This window comes from Chelonoidis abingdonii, chromosome 1 (genome assembly GCF_003597395.2).
Source record: "Chelonoidis abingdonii isolate Lonesome George chromosome 1, CheloAbing_2.0, whole genome shotgun sequence".
Classification (NCBI taxonomy): domain Eukaryota; kingdom Metazoa; phylum Chordata; order Testudines; family Testudinidae; genus Chelonoidis; species Chelonoidis abingdonii.
This window is the reverse complement of record NC_133769.1, coordinates 249,296,096-249,316,079: the sequence shown is the minus strand read 5'-3', so window position 1 is coordinate 249,316,079 and position 19,984 is coordinate 249,296,096.

The following is a 19,984-nucleotide window of genomic DNA, read 5'->3' as shown; positions in this document are numbered from 1 at the left end:
CCCTCAGATACAATACAGGTCTGTCGCATCTTACGCACATTTAACATGCGCGATTTCAGCTTTATGCAGTAGGCAAAAACCAAAGAGAAAAACAACAATGTAAATACTGTTTCTGGAGTGCAGGCGATTCTGCCCTCCATTCAGCTCAATGTAATTTTGACTATATGCGGTTTTCGCTTTACACGCGAACCGCGGAACGGAACCCCCATGTAAGATGAAACTCACCTGTATATACCCCTTTGAATAGAGATAGGCTGTACTAATTATTCTGGAAACATCCTGAGTACTACTGAGCACCCACAACTTTTAGGCCAATACGTGGTAAAGCAACCCAGCTGAACAGTTACTAAATTCTTTCTAGGCTTTCACAGAAGCAGCACTCATCAAGATGATTTTTGTGTGTTTTACATTATAAACACAAAGAGGGTCAAATATGGGTAAACAGTCTAATATACACACATCCCGGTAGAGTTGGATTCAAGGACCTCATGGAGATAAGATGGTTATGCTTGTTGAATCATTAAGCCATTGGCTTCATGGTGTAGCTGAGGAGGCTAAGTCGTGCTAAGCAGACTCAAAAGCATCATTTGGGGATGAATGGAGAAGAAATTCTCCAAATGGCACCTGAAATTTGATCCCTGATCCAAACATTTTTGCAACTTAAAAATTCTACTGGTAGATGCAATCCTGCTGATTTAGTTGTAGGTGCTTTTGGGAGAAAGTTCCAGAATGCAGAAAAAAACTCAGAAGAATCGTCACAGAGGCCAGGGTGGTATTTTCTCACCCAGGTGGAAGACTGCTAGTGCTCTGGGAAGTCCAGAAGAAAAGCATTAACTATGCATGAGTGAAGCATTTTTTTTTTTAAGTGGAACATTCCTCTTATGGAATCCATAGGAGAAAGTCTGAAATTTGTTTGAGAATTCTGTGAAGTAGGTTTCATACCCACTGCACGCCATCTTACACTGATAGTCTGGAATCATGTTATTGCAGAGTTTTCTGCCTCCATTAGTGTCAGACTCAACCTTGTCTTTACATGTACATGTTGGAGGCCTCCATCTCACCCTCTGCAAGGGCTAGGAACAGTTGCCGTGACTGCATTCAGGAAGGTGAAGGGTCAGCTCCTTCCTTACACCCACAGGAGTGAACAGCACCCTAAATAGGGGGCACAGAGCATACACAAGGCAACTGCCCTGTTCCCCCAACTCCACCCTAGCATCAGCTTAGGGAACAGGACCCATGCACATGAGCAGGTCAATAAATGAGTGCAGCAAGAGATCTGCTCCTCTATGTGCTGGGCAACTCTGCCTCAGGTTCCTCCCCAAAACGTTTAATGTGGTGGGTGGGTGTGCCTCTGCACTGCCTCTTTGGTGCACTGTGCCTAGCTGGCACAACAGACCATAATTTACACTGTTTCTTTTCAAGAGAAGTACTCTTTGTATGCCTTAGTCTGTACATTGTGTGTGTGTTTTTATCTTTCACCAGTAAAATAGTAGTAATTAAATTTGGGAGAAAAGTGTTTGCAAATTCTGTTTTGAAAAACTCTGTATTAATATTGTTACATAGTTTGTCAGTTTTACTGATGATTTTAAGTCAGACTTTGATAGATGGGGAAAGAGGAGTTCGGATTATGGTATAAGCAATCCTGACCCAATGAACCAAAGCTTCGGGGTTCACATTTTACAAGATTAGTGTTCATTTCCTCATTGTATTTTCCTTATTGTAATCCTCAGAGTTAAACTAGAAAACACCTCTGTCATAAGTAGATAGGTAAGGGTTAATTTTCTTTTACCTGTAAAGGGTGAACAAAGGGAACCAAACACCTGACCAGAGGACCAATCAGAGAACTGGATTTTTTAAAAGTCAGGGGCGGGAATTGTGTACTCTGCTGTTTTTTGTTTCTCCCGCTATGGGAACAGCTTTCCTGCTAACTCCTATTTCTTTCTAATTCCCTACAAAGTGTGAGTACAAAGGCAACAAGGCAAATAGGCCTGTTATATGCTTTGTGTTGTTATACTATGTGTGTTGTATCTGTGCTGGACTGGTTAATTTGGCTATCATTTTGAATCAAGACTGAGTCTTATTCATCAATTTCTATAAGCAAGAGCCTGTATTGAATCTTAATGCAGTGGGTTATATTTCTCTTTCTTTGTATATATAACGTTTCTTTTTAAAACCTGGTTGAGGTTTTTGGTTTTATTGCTTCTGGGAGGCTACAGGAAAGGGCGGGTGGAAAATCCCTTTCATATAGCCTTACTAGAACTGAATGCGACTGCTCAGGGGGAGGGTGATTACCCTCTTTGTTTTGCCTTCAAGGAGTTAAGTACTGCATCGCCCAGGCTCACCCAGGGAGGGAAGCGGGGGAGCAGATAACGAGGAGACAAGGGGGAGGAACTTGTTTTCCCATTTGAGACAGGGAGACCCAGGGGTCTGGGTCTTGGGGGTTCACCAGGGACGATTTGGGGAACCCGGGCTGATAGGAGCCAAAATCCTGTCTGGTGGCAGCAAAATAAGATCCAAGCTGGGTATAAGCTTGGGGGAGGTTCACAGTAAACACTCAGATGTTGAACTCTAAGTCCAGATTTGAGACAGACGTTTACCACAACCTCATATTATATATTTTTTTAAAAAGGCTGATTTTCAAAGTCCATTAACTGCATCTTCGAAACAACCAACAACTCAAAAGGTGAAAAAACCCCACCTACATTCTAGGAACCTCTGAGACTAAGTTGGATATAACCGCCACAGATGTAACCGAGTTCAAATGTTCGATCCAGGCTTACATAAGGTCAAGAGACTGGATTAATCTCATGCATGCTGGTAATACTTAAGAATGTTAAATATAACATCCATGTTCATCCAATCTTTGCTCATGCCAATTTTAACTGTTGTTTCATTCATACTAGATCTTTTCAGTGGTTTTGAATATTTAATGACTAATTTTAAAGTTAAATCACTTTTTGTATTTTAGAAGAGAGTCAAAACCTAATAAAAAATGGTTACCTATCTTTTTGTAACTGTTGTTCTTCGAGATGTGTTGTTCACACCCATTCCACATTAGGTGTGCGTGTGCCACGTGCATGGACACCAGAAACTTTTTCCCCTCTGTGGCTCCCATTGGGTTGACTGGAGAGCCCCCTAGAGTGGCTCCATGGTGGTGCATATATATCCCTGCCGACCTGACTCCTGTTCTTGCCAGTGACTCCGAGAGAGGGGAAATAGGGTGGGAAGTGTAATGGACGTGAACACCACATCTCGAACAATAATTATGAAAAGGTAGGTAACTTTTTCTCTTCGAGTGCTTGTTCACACCCATTCCACATTAGGTGACTCACAAGTTTATCATAGGACGAGGGTAGGAGTCATGGAACAATTGATATGGCAGTCAGCAGGGCTGTTCTCCAGTCATCTCTAGCCTGCTGATTGACTGCGTAATGGGCTGTGAATGTGTGCACTGACGACTAGGTGGCTGGTTTACAAATCTCCTAGATTAGGACCTGCGCCAGGAAAGCTGTTGAAGATGCTTGCACTCTGGTCAAATGGGCCATGATTGCCGGGGCTGGAACCTTGGTGAGCTCATAGCATGTGCGAATGCAGTCCGCAATCCATGACAATATATGCTGCACTGAGACCAGAAAAACCTTTCATTCCATTGGCTATGGCAACAACTGCATCGACTTGTGGAAAGGCCTAATCCACTTTAAATAGAACGCCAGAGCCCTTCAGATATCCAGAGTGTGCAGGCTACGGTGACTCGTGTCCATGTGTGGTTTAGGAAAGAACACTGGCAAACAAATGTCCTGGCCCATATGAAATTGAGAGACTCACTTAGGGAGGAATTTACGATGCGGCCTGAGTTGCACCTTGTCCTTATAAAAGACTGTATAAGGTGGTTCTGAGGTGAGGGCCCTCAACTTGGACACCCTCCTTACAGACATAATGGCCACCAGGAACACCACCTTCCAGGAGAGGTGGAGGAGAGAGCAAGAGGCTCAAACAGAGGGCCCATGATCTTGGAGAGGACCAGATTTAGGTTCCAGAGTGGGAGCAGCAGGCGAGAGTGGCAAGCGTGAGTAAGGGAACACCCTCTCTAGTCCCTTGAGGAACCATACTACCATAGGGTTAGAAAACACCAAATACCTGGATTCCCCTGGGTGGAATCCTGAGATGTCTGCCAGATGCACCCTGATCGAGGAAGGGGCAAGACCTTCCTGCCTGAGGTGCAGGAGGTATTCTAGGATGACTGGAATGGTGGCCTGGAGTGGCTGTACCTGCTTAGGCTCACACCAGCAGGAGAATCTTTTCCACTTAGCTAGGTAGGTCGCCCTAGTTGAGTGTTTCCTACTGCCAAGGAGAATTTGCCTTACCAGAAGAGAGCACTGGCTCTCCATAGCATTCAGCCACAGAGTTCCCAAGCCATGAGATGCAGAGACTGCAGATCCAGGTGGAGCAGGCGCCTGCAGTCCTGCATGATGAGATCTCAGTGCAGGGGCAGGGTAATCAGTGCGGCCACTGACAGCTCTAACAGGTCATAAACCAGTGTTGATGAGGCCAAGCTGGGGTGATCAAAATTGTCGCCTTGTCCCTGAAAACTTTGAAGAGGGCTCCATGGATGAGTGGGAGTGGAGGAAAGGTGTACTTTAGACTCCTGCCCCAAGGGATCGCAAACATCTGCAACCGAGCCCAGACTGTGGTTCTGGAATGAACAAAACTGCGAACATTGGTGGCAAAGAGGTCCATTTGGGGAAACCCCCACTTTTGGAAGACCAATTGAAAGATATCTGACCTCAACCACCACTCGTGCATGCGGTATGACCTGCTAAGGTGGTCCGCCAGCTCATTCCATGCTCCCGGAAGATATGACACTTCGAGGTAGATGGAGCGGGCTATATAGAAGTCCCACAGGAGAAGAGGCTCGTAGCAGAGGGGAAAGGAGCAGGCTCTGCCCTGTTTGTTTATATAAAACACATGGCGGAGGTGATGCCTGTCAGAACTGTCATACTGTGACCAAAGTAGTGTGAAAGGGTTGGCAGGCTAGACAAACCACCCTGAGCTCCTTCACATTGATGTGGAACAACACTTTGTCTGTGGACCACAAGTCCTGCGTTCTTAGGTCCCCCTAGCCAAGCGCTGATGCTAGTGATAGATGTGTCAGAGTACGCTGCAGTGTGGCAAAGGGGATACCCTCGCATACTACTGGTCAATTCAGCTACCAGTGCAGGGAGGCCAACACTTGGGCAGGAATCGTCACGACGAGGTCTACAGGATCTCTGCCCAGGCAATACTCCTGGGTGAGTCACACTTGTAAAGTCCTGAGCCTTAGCTGAGTGTACTTGACCACATAAGTGCATGCCACCATGTGCCCTCAGAGCTGCAGACAGCATCTGACCATGGTAGTGGGAAACCTTAGCATTGAGTCTACCTCATGCTGGATGGCCAGGAATTTGGGTTCTGGGAGGCTTGCTCGCTCCTGCACCTAGTCCAGCACTGCCCCAATGAACTCCAGCCTTTGAGTTGGTATCACGGAAGACTTGGGCATGCTGGCAAGGAGACCCAGCCTGCAGAATGCATCCAGGGCCACCGTCACATGGGAACAGACCTCTTCGGATCGACCCATGAGGAGCCAGTCATCTAGGTATGGGTATACCTGTATTCTCCTCTTTTGCAGAAAGGCTGCCACTACTGATATGCATTTTATGAATGTATGTGGGGCTGTCACCAGGCCAAATGGGAGGACCATAAACTGGTAATGGTGCTGGTTTAGGTGAACCGCAGGAACTGCTGGTGAGTGGGGTGAATGGTGATATGAAAGTACGCATCTTTCATGTCGAGGGCAGCGTACCAATCCCCCAGATCCAGGAATGGGATAATAGTGCCCAGGGAAACCCTACGGAAGCGGACCTTGACTAAGAATCTGAGCCCGTGAAGGTCTAAAATGGGCCGAAGCCCCCCCGCCCTGCCTTGAGGGATGAGAAAACAGGAGTAAAACCTGTTCCCTCTTAGGGTACGTCCAGACTACCTGCCATATCAGCGGGTAGTGATCGATCCCCGAACGCACTCCCCGTCGACTCCGGAACTCCAAGGGAGCAAGCGGCGGTAGCGGAGTCGATGGGGGAGCCGCCGCCATTGATCCTGCGCTGTGAGGATGGGAGGTAAGTCGGAATAAGATCCGTCAACTTCAGTGATGGTATTCCCGTAGCTGAAGTTGCATATCTTACATTGACACCCGCCCCCACCCAGTGTAGACCAGGCCTTAGTTCCCGAGGGACTTCCTCCACTGCACCCGCCTCGAGGAGCGACTGAACCCCGTGCATAAGGAGCTGCTCATTAGAGGGGTCCCTAAAGAGGGACAGGCAAGGGGGTGGGTAGGAGGAGAACTGCAGTGTGTATCCCACTTGTACCATGTGTAAGACCCAACAGTTCGATGTGACATGGGACCACATGTGGTAGAAGTGGGACAACTGGTTCAAGAAACATGGGGAAGGATCTGGAAGCTGGGTTGGTATGCTGTCCTTGAGTGCATCTTCGAAACCCCTGCTTATTGCCGGGCTGGGGCTTGCCCTGGCCCTGGTTAGGCACACTGTTCCGCCTGCGCCTATCATCCTTGTCCTGCCTGCGATAAATCTCCTGCCTAGGATGAGGCTGGTACTGCCACTGCTGACGTGGCTGAGGCTTGAACGACTTCCTCTGAGTCACCAGGGTCTGCATTCCCAACGACTTGAGGGTGGCCCAGGAATCTTTGAGGCTATGCAGCCTGGCATCAATCTGATCTGAAAAGAGGCCAGACCCTTCAAAGTTAAAATTGTGCCTGTTCAGGATCACCTACTAGTTTGCAATCTGTAACTGGAGGCCCCCAGAGGAGTAGACCTTCCTCCTGAGGAGGTCCAAACATTTAGCTTCCTTGGCCTGGGGGGCTTGCTGACCATGACGCTCCCGTTCATTAATGGCTGAGATGACCAGAGAATAGGGGGCCAGATGACAAAAGAGAAACTCATAGCTCTTGGAAGGGGCAAAATACTTTCTCTCTACCCACTTGGCCATGGGTGTGCTGGAGGCCAGGGTTTGCCAGACTGTCTTGTAGTTTTTCTGGATTGTCTTTATGAGCGGGAGTGCAATTCTGGAGGGACCCTCAGGGCTTTGGATGTCTACGATAGGATCCTCCCGCTCAACTGCCTTCTCTGCCTGTAGGCCCAAGGTCTGGGCAACCCTACAGGACAGCTCCTGGTATGCCCAGTGGTCGATTGGAGGTGGCCCTGACACTGCAGTGCCCACCACAGCCTCGTCTGGGGATGATGAGGAGGTGAGGAGCTGCTGTGCCTCCTCCACCTGCCCTTCTTGCTCCTCCTCATAGACAGGGGGCATGTCTGGGTCCTGCCGGGTTGATTGTCCCCAGGACGGCACCAGGCTTGGTGCCACTTCTGCTTGCCGGTGCTCTGGAGAAGTGTCTGGCGGCCTGGACACCCTGGCCTCCTTAGCTGTCGAGGGATGCCTGTGCGGGGACCGGGACTGATGCACCGAATAGCTGGACCGCGAAGCTCTGGAGGAGATCCCTTGCTGTTGATGATAGGTCTACGGGGTCCAAAAGGGCCATTGTCCTGGCAGTCCCCAGTGGGGTTGCCATGCAGCCTGGGGTTCCCTGCCCACCGGTGCCCTGTGTACATAGATGGAGAGGCCTGGGTTGACCTCGGACTCAGAGGATGCCGACCTTGATGGGCAAGGCGGTGCCGTGGCTCAGTGTTGTCGGGAGGCTGGAGAACAGCTCCTCACCGACTGCGATCAGTACTGATGTTCTTGGGACTGGCATTGGAGCCTTCTGCCTGGGGCCTGGTGATCTCGGCCTTACGTCCCGTCAGTGCTGGTCTAGGGATGGCACTGGGGAGTGGTGCACCGATGGGGCAGGTGCTGCATGCTGGCTCAGCTCCGGTGCCACCAAGTCCGGCTGGGTCAAGGGCATCTGGGAGTCCATGGAGGCTGAGCTCGACCAGTGCCAGGGCAGTGACTTTAAGTGGCGCACCATTGCCGGCTTCCCTCTGGACGGCACCCTTGGTGATGGTACTGGAGGCTTCTCCTTGCCAGGGAGAAGACTTGCTGCTGGCAGAATGATGAGGTCCTTTGCCGCCTCAAAGGTGTCTGGCATGGAGGGCTATACTAAGATCTCCTCCAGACCTTCATCGGAACTTAAACTACTTAGCCTGTGGCTCGATGGGCCTTGCAGCACTGGAGCCACCAGTGCCGGTGAATGACCTGAGGGTGCACTGCCCCCCTAAGGGCCTGGCCCTTTGGAAGGTGCCATCTTCTTATGTGGGAAAGACCCCCTGTTGCCTTTTGGTTGCCCCTTCGACTGTGCCGGAGAGGTTGAGTGATGCTGGGGCCTGTCCTGCTGCCTCGGCTGCTTACGGTGCCCCACAGGTGCTGGATCACAGACTGACCCCGGGGCACTCTGCACTGAGGACACCAGTGCCAAAGCCGGATGGTCTGAGGCCAAAGGTTGCAGCGCGGCCTCCATGAGCAGCTGCTTGAGGCGAAAGTCCCTTTCTTTCTTAGTCTGGGTTTGAAAGCCTTACAGATCTTGCAGAGCTCAATCTGGTGCGATTTCCCCAAACAACGGAGACAGGAGTCGTGGAGAACACTGACCGGCATAGGTTTGTGGCACATGGCACAAGCCTTAAACCCTTGGGCCTGTGGCATGCCCCACAGCCCGGGGCTGGTGCTGGAACCAACTTCCAGACACCTTTAACAAAGGAGGCTTAACTATCTAACCACTAAGAAGGGCTAACTACTGATAACTGCTACAACTGTGCTAAGGGATCACTCACGAGAGAGAAAGAGAGAGAGGGAGGTTCCAAGGCCGACATGGAGAGTAAGAAGGAGCTGAAGGGGAGTGGGTCGGCAGGGGTATATGCGCACCGGCATGGAGGCACCACTCTAGGGGGCTCCCCAGCCGACCCAACGGGAGCTGCTAAGGGCATGCACACCTAATGTGGAATGGATGTGAACAAGCACTCAAAGAAGAATGACATTTCAACCATCTTAGCTATTTTGCTGATGTCTTATACTATCTTTGAGGCTATGCAGCCTGGCATCAGTCTGATCCGAAAAGAGGCCAGAGCCTTCAAAGGGGAGGTCCTGGAGGGTATTCTGGACCTCTGGTGGGAGGCCCAAAGCCTGAAGCAACAATGAGCGCCGCATCACTGCACCTGAGGTGATCGTTCTAGTTGCTGTGTCTGCCGAGTCCAGACAGGCCTGTAAAGAGATCTTGGCTACTGCCTTTCCCTCTTCTATGAGGGCCATAAACTCAGGCCCTCCCATTGTGACCCCAGTTTGGAATTATGCACATTTGTAAGTAATTCTCTCTTCTATGTTTTCACCAATACATGGCATTAACCTAGCTGGCACTAGCATTTTCTACATTGCCCTCTTCTCATTCACTGTCTTGTCAATCAGAGTGTAAACGGGTGGGGGCTCACCACCCGCGGTGCCTTCTTCTGGTGACTCCGGGAATTAGCTCTGTCCAGTGGAACGCCCCCTCCTGGTGGTGTCCAGTCCGTTGTTCTGCCCTCGGTCGGCATCTCTGGACCCACGTTGCTCCCTGCTCGGTGGCATCCTCTTCGAGGCCACTGCCCTCCGGCAATGCCTCTTAGTCTACCTGCACCTCCTTCCGGGGATCGATAATCAGCAGTCCCACATTCCAGCCACAATATGCAACCATGTCCAATCGCCCTCTGTGTCTAATCCCTCTTGGCAGGGATCTGGCGTGGTATAAAGGTCGCTCCCTACGGCCAATGGCTGGGTGGCCTGCCCTCTACTCTGGGTCCTGGCCCAGGGACCCTCTGGCGTCAGCCTCGCTGTCCTCCTCCTTTTCCTCCTCAGTCAGTTTCCCTGGGCCGCTTCCCCTATGGCCCCTTGCACCCGCTAGGGTGTTCCCCTCAGGGCCTGCAGCCTGGCGGCTAGAGGCTAGCGCCTTCTGGCCTCCCTGAGCCTGGCCAGCACTGCGCTGTCCGCGGTGCTAGTCTCCCCCTTGGAGACTGACCTTCCCCTTTCGAAGGCCTGGGACAGACTGACTGCTCCCTTCTCTGGGCAGCCTTTATATACATCTGAGCCTGGCCCTGATTGGCTGTCTACAATCTGGGCCCTGATTAGCTCCCAACAAGCCCTTTGCTGATTGGCTCCCTGTCTGCACAGCCCCCCCTGGCCTGCCACAGCCCACTCTCACAGGGAGTGGGGCAGTCTGCCCCACTACACAGAGATAAAACCAAATAGCCATCTTCTAATACCAGAGCTTCAGATACATATGAAACATTTAGTCCCAGCCAAAGAAGGCTTGGATAACAAAGTGTTTTCTATTTGTTGTCTTAACATTCTAAGTGAAGGTTTATTTATGAGCTATTACAAGGCTAGCCATTGTCTAAGGTAGATTCTGGGCTGGAACTATTAAACCTCTGGAGGTAGTTGTGTTACAATTTATTAAGTTTGTACTGGATCATTTGTTCCCAAGGGCAACCTATGTGCACTATTTTTGGGCTTTGAGGGACCTGAGTATATCAAATAAAGAAATGCAACTGAATTTTATCAGTACTGTTCATGGTATGCCAAATGCTTTTTCTTCTGAGGGCCTGTCTAAACTAGAGTAAAATTATGCATTAGGATACCTACCTGCAAATTTTGGTCTCTTGTTACCACGGTGTTCATGGTTCCCAAGAGCAACCAAGGTCACGAAGCAAGTGATTTTGTAGAGGTGGAAAAGTAAATCAGTGCACAGAATGAAATAATGGTATTTTGACCTCTGACTTAGTGATAAATGAAAGGGTCACTTTTCACCGCTCTAATTTTAGAAATATTTGACTAGGGAACACCCAATGGCCGTCCAGACCTCCTTCCCTTCCTTCTCCACCCCCCTGCCCACGTTGTCTGCTGTCCTCCCCTTAGTCATAAAGAGTTGACTTATTTGGTTTTATAAGAGAAAAACAAAACTGGAGCTGTCTTTTTTTGACCTTACAACAGTCTACAACACCATTTGACACAATTGTATGCTACACAAGAGGTCAAGAGTTCTTCCTAGACAGGTTGTCATGGCAACTGAATTAGAGGTTTTCAGGTGGCTCTTCGCCATAGTGTCAGCACTCGAGATTCCAGAAGAATGGATTGTCAAACATTCAACAGCTTTGAATAACGTTTGTGATTTGGTATACAGAGACCTCAGCTTGCTTAGTCCCATGGTAAATCCCATTAAACAATGTCCTTTAAACATTTTATTAAAAACAAAGAAAAGAAAAAACAGTTAAAGTGTTTGAAATGTTTACTAAAGCTTTCACTTTAACAACATTCCTTGTCCTCTTTCCCTTTAGCTGAACAGTTTTCAGGAAGAACTACCCCCATTTGTCTGACAGTCTTTTAGATGGTGTTACACATGGTCAAAACTATTGTTTCTAGGGAAAAGAGAAGTTAGCTGAGATGGGTTAGACCCACTGTTGCTGTTAAAGTCTGAGTCTATTTCCTAACTATGGAAGTGAGACACACATATAGGGAAAGACAAGAACAAAAAAGGTAAAAAATGAAGCCTCTGTCTCTGGTGTTGACTCTCAGTTACAACCTTTCTACTGGAAAAACAAGCACACCACATGGACTTATTAACTACTCCAAGACTGGCAAACTTGTACCAGCATCGAGCTGTTCAGCGTATTGCATTTAACTGCCTTTCTAGTCACTGGCTTACAGCAATGTTGCAAAATATGGAGTCTTGGCTGGCTACTCCAGACTATTATTAGATAGATGACGAAAGAGGAGGTAGAGCAGTGTTTCTCAAACTGGGGTCACCTCTTGTGTAGGGAAAGCCCCTGGCGGGCCAAGCCAGTGTGTTTACCTGCCCCGTCTGCAGGTCTGGCTGATGGTGGCCCCGCTGGTTCGCTGGCTGCAGTTCGCTGCTCCAGGCCAATGGGAGCTGCTGGAAGTGGCACAGGCTGAGGGACTTACTGGCCAGTGAGAGCTGCGATCGGCCGGACCTGCGGATGAGGCAGGCAAACAAACCAGCCCGGCCCGTCAGGGGCTTTCCCTACACAAGCGGCGACCCCAGTTTGAAAAACACTAAGGTAGAGCCAAGAAAACCAATAAGGTGGGGAAGAAAAAGGAGACACTTGGAGGGGTGTGTGAGAGACATCTCACCCCCAGGTAGTAATCTGGGATTTAACCAGACTTGGCAATGTCGTCTGGCTCCCTCTCTGGCACAGTCTGCTCAGGACAGCTCTCAGGATTAGGACAAAGGTGGTCCAGAAACCCAAGAGATAGTGGCGGTGGCAGCTAGAATGGTGAAGCTCGCTCTTTCCCCTACTTTCAGTCAGCCAGCATTACATTTGCTTTCATCTGCCTGCATTTTTTCCCCCTCCCAATTTTTTCTTTTTTTTTAAAAAGGACCCCAAAAAGGAATGATGGGTGGAACAGACCATTCTCTCGATTTTGTTCACCATTGAGACCTAATTTCCAACATACCAATTTTGGTTTACTAATTTCCGCTTCCTCTTTTTCACCAGGCATGATCTTAACACAATCCTTGAATTATATCACTAGGCCTTTTTGTTTGGACTAATTCAGTCTGTCTCCTTTTTGCACTCCCCACTTCCTCAGCCAACAGCATTTCTTGTTATGGTGACACTGTATAAACTTTTTTTTATTTTTTATTAAACAGCTGAGCTCACATTTAAGATAAATTTGTAAGCCCAGTTATCACAATGTGACTTACCAAACAGTCTCCAGATGGTTCATGTACACTGATGATATTTGCTTGGCCTGAAGGGACAGTGACCTCCAAAGTAACAAAGAGACCCTGAACAGTGATATGACAAGGAATGGAGACAGAAACTAAGTACATCAAAGACTGTATCAACATGCTTCCACTTACATCATGCTCAGAGCCAGCTTGAGTTCAACATCTTTTTGAATGGTCAGTGGCTGGCACATGATCCAACACCAGTCTATCTAGGGGTTACTCACACTCAAAAATTCCATCTCACTAAATTTAAATTGCAGCAAGGGAGTGTTAGGTTGGACATTAGGAAAAACTCCCTAAGCACTGGAATAAATTGCCTACGGAGGTTGTGGAATCTCCATTACTGGAGTTTTTTTTAAGAGCAGGTTAAACAAAACACCTGTCAGGAACAGTCTAGACAGGGCTGGCTCCAGGCACCAGCTTATCAAGCAGGTGCTTGGGGCAGCAACTCGGGAGTGGGGCAGCACTTTCAGGGATTTGGTGGCAATTCGGCGGAGGGTCCCTCATTTCCGCTCCCAGTGAAGGGCCTCCCGCTGAATTGCTGCAGATCGCGATCGCGGCTTTTTTTTTTTTTGGCTGCTTGGGGCGGCAAAACCCCCAGAGCTGGCCCTGAGTCTAGATAATACTTAGTCCTGCCATGAGTGTAGGGGACTGGACTAGATGACCTCTTGCGTTCCTTTCATAGGACTGGAAGGGACCTTGAGAGATCAAAGAACAAACTGTCTACTATTCAGTTGGAAAATACGGTGTTCCAATTTGGTTAAACTTTGGGACACTAGACTAGTAGACACAGTTTAAGCATACCATGAGAATTAACAATACAAATATTGGCTTCAATATGCCTGTGATACCAGTTCTGGCCAGTATTCCTTCACTTAACATGTGGTGTCAGAATGCAGCCAAGAAGCTGATCCGCCAGGTACAGCAAACGCTACACTTGCCAGTGTTCAGGGATATATGGGAAAACCTTATATTGTGATTGCATGAGGGCAAGACATTTTATAGTTTAGCATCAAGGTTGTTAAATGTTTTTTGCATAACTATGTTATGGTATGCTATATGTTACAGATGGTAATTAAGTTTATATTTTTCAACTTTATTCTTTTCAATAAAAGCATCACAATGGAAAAAGAAAAAATTATAAACATGTTGGATAGTAAGTTTTAAAGCTTAGTGCACATAGGACAAGTTGTATCTTATCACATGTTATCTGCTTGAGTTGAACCCAAGGGGGAACCCAGAGTTAATGTCTCTCTTGTTCTAAAGACAAGCCCTGAATATAGTAGAACCAGTCTCTCTCCCTTAAAATAAAATTATATACATACATACACACACGATGTGCGCCTATGCTTTTGGGTGTGCTAAATAAAGTTAACCTTGCCTTCCCCTCCACAAGGTATCATACTACCCACGGGCAATTCTTTATATGAAAGAGATTATTACCACCTCTACTTTAGACATGTCCTTCATTAGCTTTCCTCAAAGAAAGCCAACCAAGAATGATAATTAACAACAAGCCTCCCAGTAATTCCAGCTTTTCCCTTATCTGCACTTAATGTATTATATTGCACAAATATAAATCAAATTCACTCATTACTTTGCAGTTAATCAAGAGCTGTATTATCATACACTAGAAATACAAGACATCCTGCCACTATTATTGACTGGTTGTTAGTTAAACAAAGACTTCTCCTTGGGAAAAAAAACAAAAGAGACACAAAAACAAAAACCTATCATCACAAACAGAGAAAAGAGAGGCAGTGTTCTATTTAATTAGGGTCATCTATTTCAGCTGCAAGAAAGACAGTATAATTTGTCTCACATTCAATCTTCCTGCTTAAACATGTCCTATTTGTTTGTATGACTGGCAACTCACCACCAGTAGTGGTGCTGGATATTGAATACTTACCGTGTATTTTAGTCTGATATATAGCTAGTTAACAACAAATCATGTTTGCCTTCGTTCTTACTTCTTTGGAAAAAATTTTAAATTGTATCTTGCTTTTGATGTTGCTGTTTCTGTGAATAGGTGCTATTGTTCCAAAATATAGAATTCAATAAAGAAATTTTTTTTGAAGCTAAGAGAAGCAGGGCTGGATTAGAGAATGTTGGGGCCTTGTGCAGTATGGAAGTTAAGGGTCCCCCACCTTCACTCAGTTTTGGCCTGACTACTCCCCTTGTCATGACAGAGGTATGGCCAGGTCAGACCTGAGTGGTGCTATGACCCTGTACACAAGTTGTAATGCGACTCACTCAGATTTGGCATTGGGAAATGGGAGAAGTGTTTATATTTGAAATCAAAAGGAGTGTGTTTTGATTAGCTAGTTTAATAGGATGAGGTTCCCAGCCATGTAGCTGAAAGACACTCCTGGCCAGAGAGAAATGGAACCAGATGACAGCACCACCTCTCATCAGGTTTGGCTAAATCTTGAATAGTGTCTGGGATGTAACCTTTAGGTTTTTGCTAATAGACCTGTAGTAGTGTCATTTTCCTTCTTTTTTTTTTCTCTCTCTCTAAAATGAGTCTGGCTTAGCCAGCCAAAGCAACTGCACTTTTTGCAACAGTGCAGTGAGCAGAAAGGCAAGCTAAAAGCAGATACGTTTTCAGACCTCTAAGGGTATGACTACACTGCAATTAGACACCTATGGCCCATGTCAGCTGACTGTGGCTCATGGGGCTGTTTAATTGCTGTGTAGACATTCAGGCTCAGGCTGAAGCCTCACAATAGGGCCCTGCCAGGGAATAGGGTGCTAGAGCTCAGGCTGCAGCATGAGCCTGAACATCTACACTACAATTAAACAGCCTGTTAGCCCAAGCCCCATGAGCCTGAGTCACCCAGCACGGGCCAGCTGTGGGCATCTAATTGCAGTTTAGACATACCCAGTCTGCTATGCCTGTAACTTACTAGCTAATTTTCTACTTTTGCTATTCTTTGGATGGAAGAATATAAAATGTTCAGTCACCCGTATTAACAAATGTTAATGGGAAAAGCTAAGAGGTCCAAACTCACCCTGTTACATAGAATTGTTTATAAAGATCAGTAAAAGTGAGAAACAGAAAGGTTGGACGTCATTTAAACAGAAAGTCTTTACCCATATAACTCAAAGACTGTGCTGAGGCCAGACTTGGTAAATCAGAAGAATGTGGGACTGGAAGTTAGTAGACCAAACTTGGCATGTTGGAGTTAGACCTAACTGGTGAACCCAATACTGAAAAGATGGACTATTCCACTCATCACCCCTCTTTCAGGGCCCTTAAAAAGAGACTTTGAGGGGCAGGAACATGTGGACTGATTTAGGGATTCGTGGAGGAGAGGGAAGGCTTTCTAGCTTCTGCTCCACTCCAGGGACTTGTATTTTGTCTATGGATCCCAAAAATCATTGCATCATCATGGAATCCAAACCCTGGCACATTAGCCACCGCCACCACAACAGTGGAGATTCCAGCCAGAGACACACGAGTCTGCTCTATCTCCCCTTCCCTTGTGTGTTCCTTTCTGCTCCACTATTTTTCCTCCTGTGGAGTCTCTTGGCTTTCCATTTGATCCTGAGGTCAACTGTACCATATGGCATCAGCACAGTGAGATAACAGCTCTCTCCTTTGCCAGCTCTACCCAGATCTTAAAGGTCTAGATTAGCCAGATGATGTCCCAGACCAGGAGATGACCCTGACTCCAGGACAATGGCTGTTGTCACAGACCTGCCAATCCAAAGCATCCATCTGTGAGACTGATCTGTCACTTGGAATTGTGAGAACACTAACAGAAGCTGTATTTCCCTCACCTTTACTATCTGGTCTCTCTCCTTGTGTGTGTCTATCAAAAACAGGAAAAGTGACTTTTTTCACATCTTGGAACCGAGATGCACCATTAACCCTTTTCTCCCCACTACAAAGGGGTGTCCAGCAAAGTAGAAAGAGAGAGGTTTTGGTTAAAGTTGTTTTACATAATGATTCAATTTTAAAGAGCTTTATAACTCGTGTTAGCCCCATTTCTCATATATAGTGGAACAAATAAATGTCCTAACTCTGGCATGAATTTCCTACTGTGTTTACTATGAAATTTAGCAAACTAATCTCTCTAAATTAAACCTTGAACGATGCTTAGGACTTTTTAATAGTGGATGGTGACCAGGGCCGGTGCAACCATTTAGGCCAACTAGGCGGTTGTCTAGGGTGCCAAGATTTGGGGGCACCAAAAAGTGGCGCCCCCCCAAATTTTTTTAAATGGTTGCAGCTGCTGCTGCTGGAGGGGCTGAGCTGCCCGCGGCAGCAGCTGCCTGCAGCCGGCAGCCCAAGGTGTCCCCCGGGTCAGTGTGCCGCCGCCGCAGCCCGGCAGCCCAGGGCGCCCCCCGGGATCAGCGAGCCGCCACCGTGACCCGGCAGTTGAGGGCGCCCCCCCCCGGGGTCAGGGAGCCGCCGCCGCGACCCAGCACCCCAGGGCACCCCCCCGCCCCAGGGACAGGGAGCCGAAACAGCCGCAGCCCAGGGCGCCCCCCCCCGGGGTCAGGGAGCCGCCGCCGCGACCCAGCACCCCAGGGCACCCCCCCATCCTCCAGGGTCAGGGAGCCGCGAGACCCGCGCGCAGGGCGGCGAAATGTCCCGGCGCCTAGGGCGCCAGAAACCCTAGCGCCGGTCCTGATGGTGACAGTATCATGTTAACACCTTTAACATGGATCACACTTAAGTGTTTAACACTAACATTTAACAAAAAGTTTCTATTATGATCTTGTCCTTTGTAGAGCCAGAAACTTTACCACAACATGACCTTCCTTGTAGAAGAGATAGATTGCACACCAGAATCCATGTATCATAGATCATAGTACCTGTGAGGAGTACACCCTAGAGGAAGTGCTGCAAGACTTGTACTAGACTAGAGAATATGTTTAAAGAGTAGAGCAACAGTACCTGTTGTGTGTACATCCCCACAGGATATGCTAGAGAGCAGATTTCTATATCAGTACTTTTCACATTAGTTACTATACAGATGAGTGACTCAAACCCCTCAGAACAATGGAATTGTCATCATAAGACTCATGTCATGCTACTAGTATGGCCTATGCTACTAGATGATGTAATGCTAGTATAGCAGGCTGTGTTGTTACCTGTTTCAAGGTTCAGTCCTAGTTGAATGTTCATGCAGTTAACAGTAGTGCTGAGCTATCACTTCAATCTGCCAGCCTCTTGAGTGCTCATTAGCACTACAGTAACTTGGAAATCTAGAGTGGAGGGTGCCTGTTGTGAAATCATTTTAGTGCTATGAATAGACAAAAGCAGAATAGAGAGGGGAATACCAACAAAATATATTGAAAAACCTCACACATAATGGAGTTTTACAGATAATTCAGCCTCCTCACACAAAGTATTACAGGTGTTTCATATAAGATAAATATAGTTTGAGTAGCCTCCAATAATATTCTCACCAAGAGCTCATGCTTTTAGAATTGGATAACAAGTGACTGGAGCAGAAGAAAGGGAGAAACATATACTCTGTACAATATTGAAAAGCAAGCCATACACAATAAATTTCACTATAGCAGACACTTACCTTTTGGGCATTGCTGCCTCAGTTTCCCTATTAGCGCTTCCTTGGTTATCTCACTGGAACTGGTCACCCTTTGACAACAGGTTAATTTTTGCTTCCATGTCCCTTCTGGTAATGTCACTTTGCCTTGTGGCCAAATCAGAGTCCTCCCTTTCTGAGGAAAATACACTACTGCCAACTCTTGCTATTTAATCACAAATCTTGGTCTTTTCCTGAAAGCCCCAGCTGCTGGAATCAAGCAACTACATGAGAAGCTCCTCTATAATTAAAATGGTAAGTTTCTAGTCCTCAAGATTGCTGAGAAGCTTGAAAACATGAAACAACTGAACTCCAAAAGGCTCAGAAGCCAGAGGGCCAATAAAAAGAACACAAAATTATGTTTGAAATCATGAGGTATTTTAGTGCTGGGTGAGGACAATACTGTAAGTTAAAAACCCAAACAAACAATTCTTCAACCCTGCCTGGGTTCATAGTCCATTTGTTAGTGTAGGGCTGCTTGATAATCCTTCTGCCCTTCTCAGGTGACAGCTTTTGCCTTGCTGATACAGTGTTTGATATCAAGAGTAGTTTGATCTCCCTGGGCTAGACAAATTCTTTCTTGGCCCTTTCCTGGCCACCAAGTTCCATAGTCCTTTCTCCACCAGGAGCCTCCCTGCTTTCACCACTGTTAATACAAGGATTGAGAAAGGGCTTCACTTCACCCTCTGAAAACCTTCTCTTGTCTGTCTTTAGGTCTTCAAGGTCCCATCACAGAACATAAACTGAACATAAACTGAAGCTGCTAGGCCTTCTATGCAGTACCAGTGCTAGGCCAGTGGGGGCCCTAAGCAGGAATATTTTTGCCCTGGTGCCCCACAACACATACTAATAATAGGGGACCACCTTGAGCTGCTTGGGGCTCTATGCAATTGCTTAGTCTGATTATGCCTAGTGCCACCTCTGCTTCCATGTACTGACCTGGCATTGCATCTCTTACCCTTTCCTGTAGTTCTTGCCTCTTCACAGCCCCTTCTGGGCTCTTCTCTAATATGTTTCATGGAGAATCTCACTCCAGACATTACCTCATGTTTATTCTCAGACTAAGCAAGAAACTTGCTTTATATAGCTGGAGCTTATTATCACATGATTCCTGGACTACATCTCCCATCAGCCCCATGGACTATGGTCCCTAGGATGTCCTTGTTCAGAGCTGAGGATTGGGGCCATGCTTTGCCTTTAGTCCCTTGTAAGACCAGTGCTTCTCATTAGCAATAGCTCAAAACTGGCATGGAAATAGAAAAAAGTGCAGGGTGGAAGATAGACCATGCTGAATACAAAATGCATAAATGCCGCAAAAAGCTATACTGTAGTAAGGCTACAGTGGACAGTCACTTCTTCTGTAGGTAAAGCATAGAAGGCTGCTTCACACTTTCTCCTAGGTGCAAAGGAATCGTTGTCACTGGCTTCAATCCACTGGAATAATGCCAATTTTTGAGCAAAGTGAGTATGAGTGTGATCAGGTATATGAGTACAGAGTGAAAATTGTGTGTGACATTGTCATAAACAGATAAGAAAAGTTAATAGCACAGAAGTACTTTATATCTCTTTGACTATAAAGGGTTAACAAGTTCAGTAAGCCTGGCTGTCACCTGACCAGAAGACCAATCAGGAGACAGGATACTTTCAAATCTTGAGGGAGGGAAGT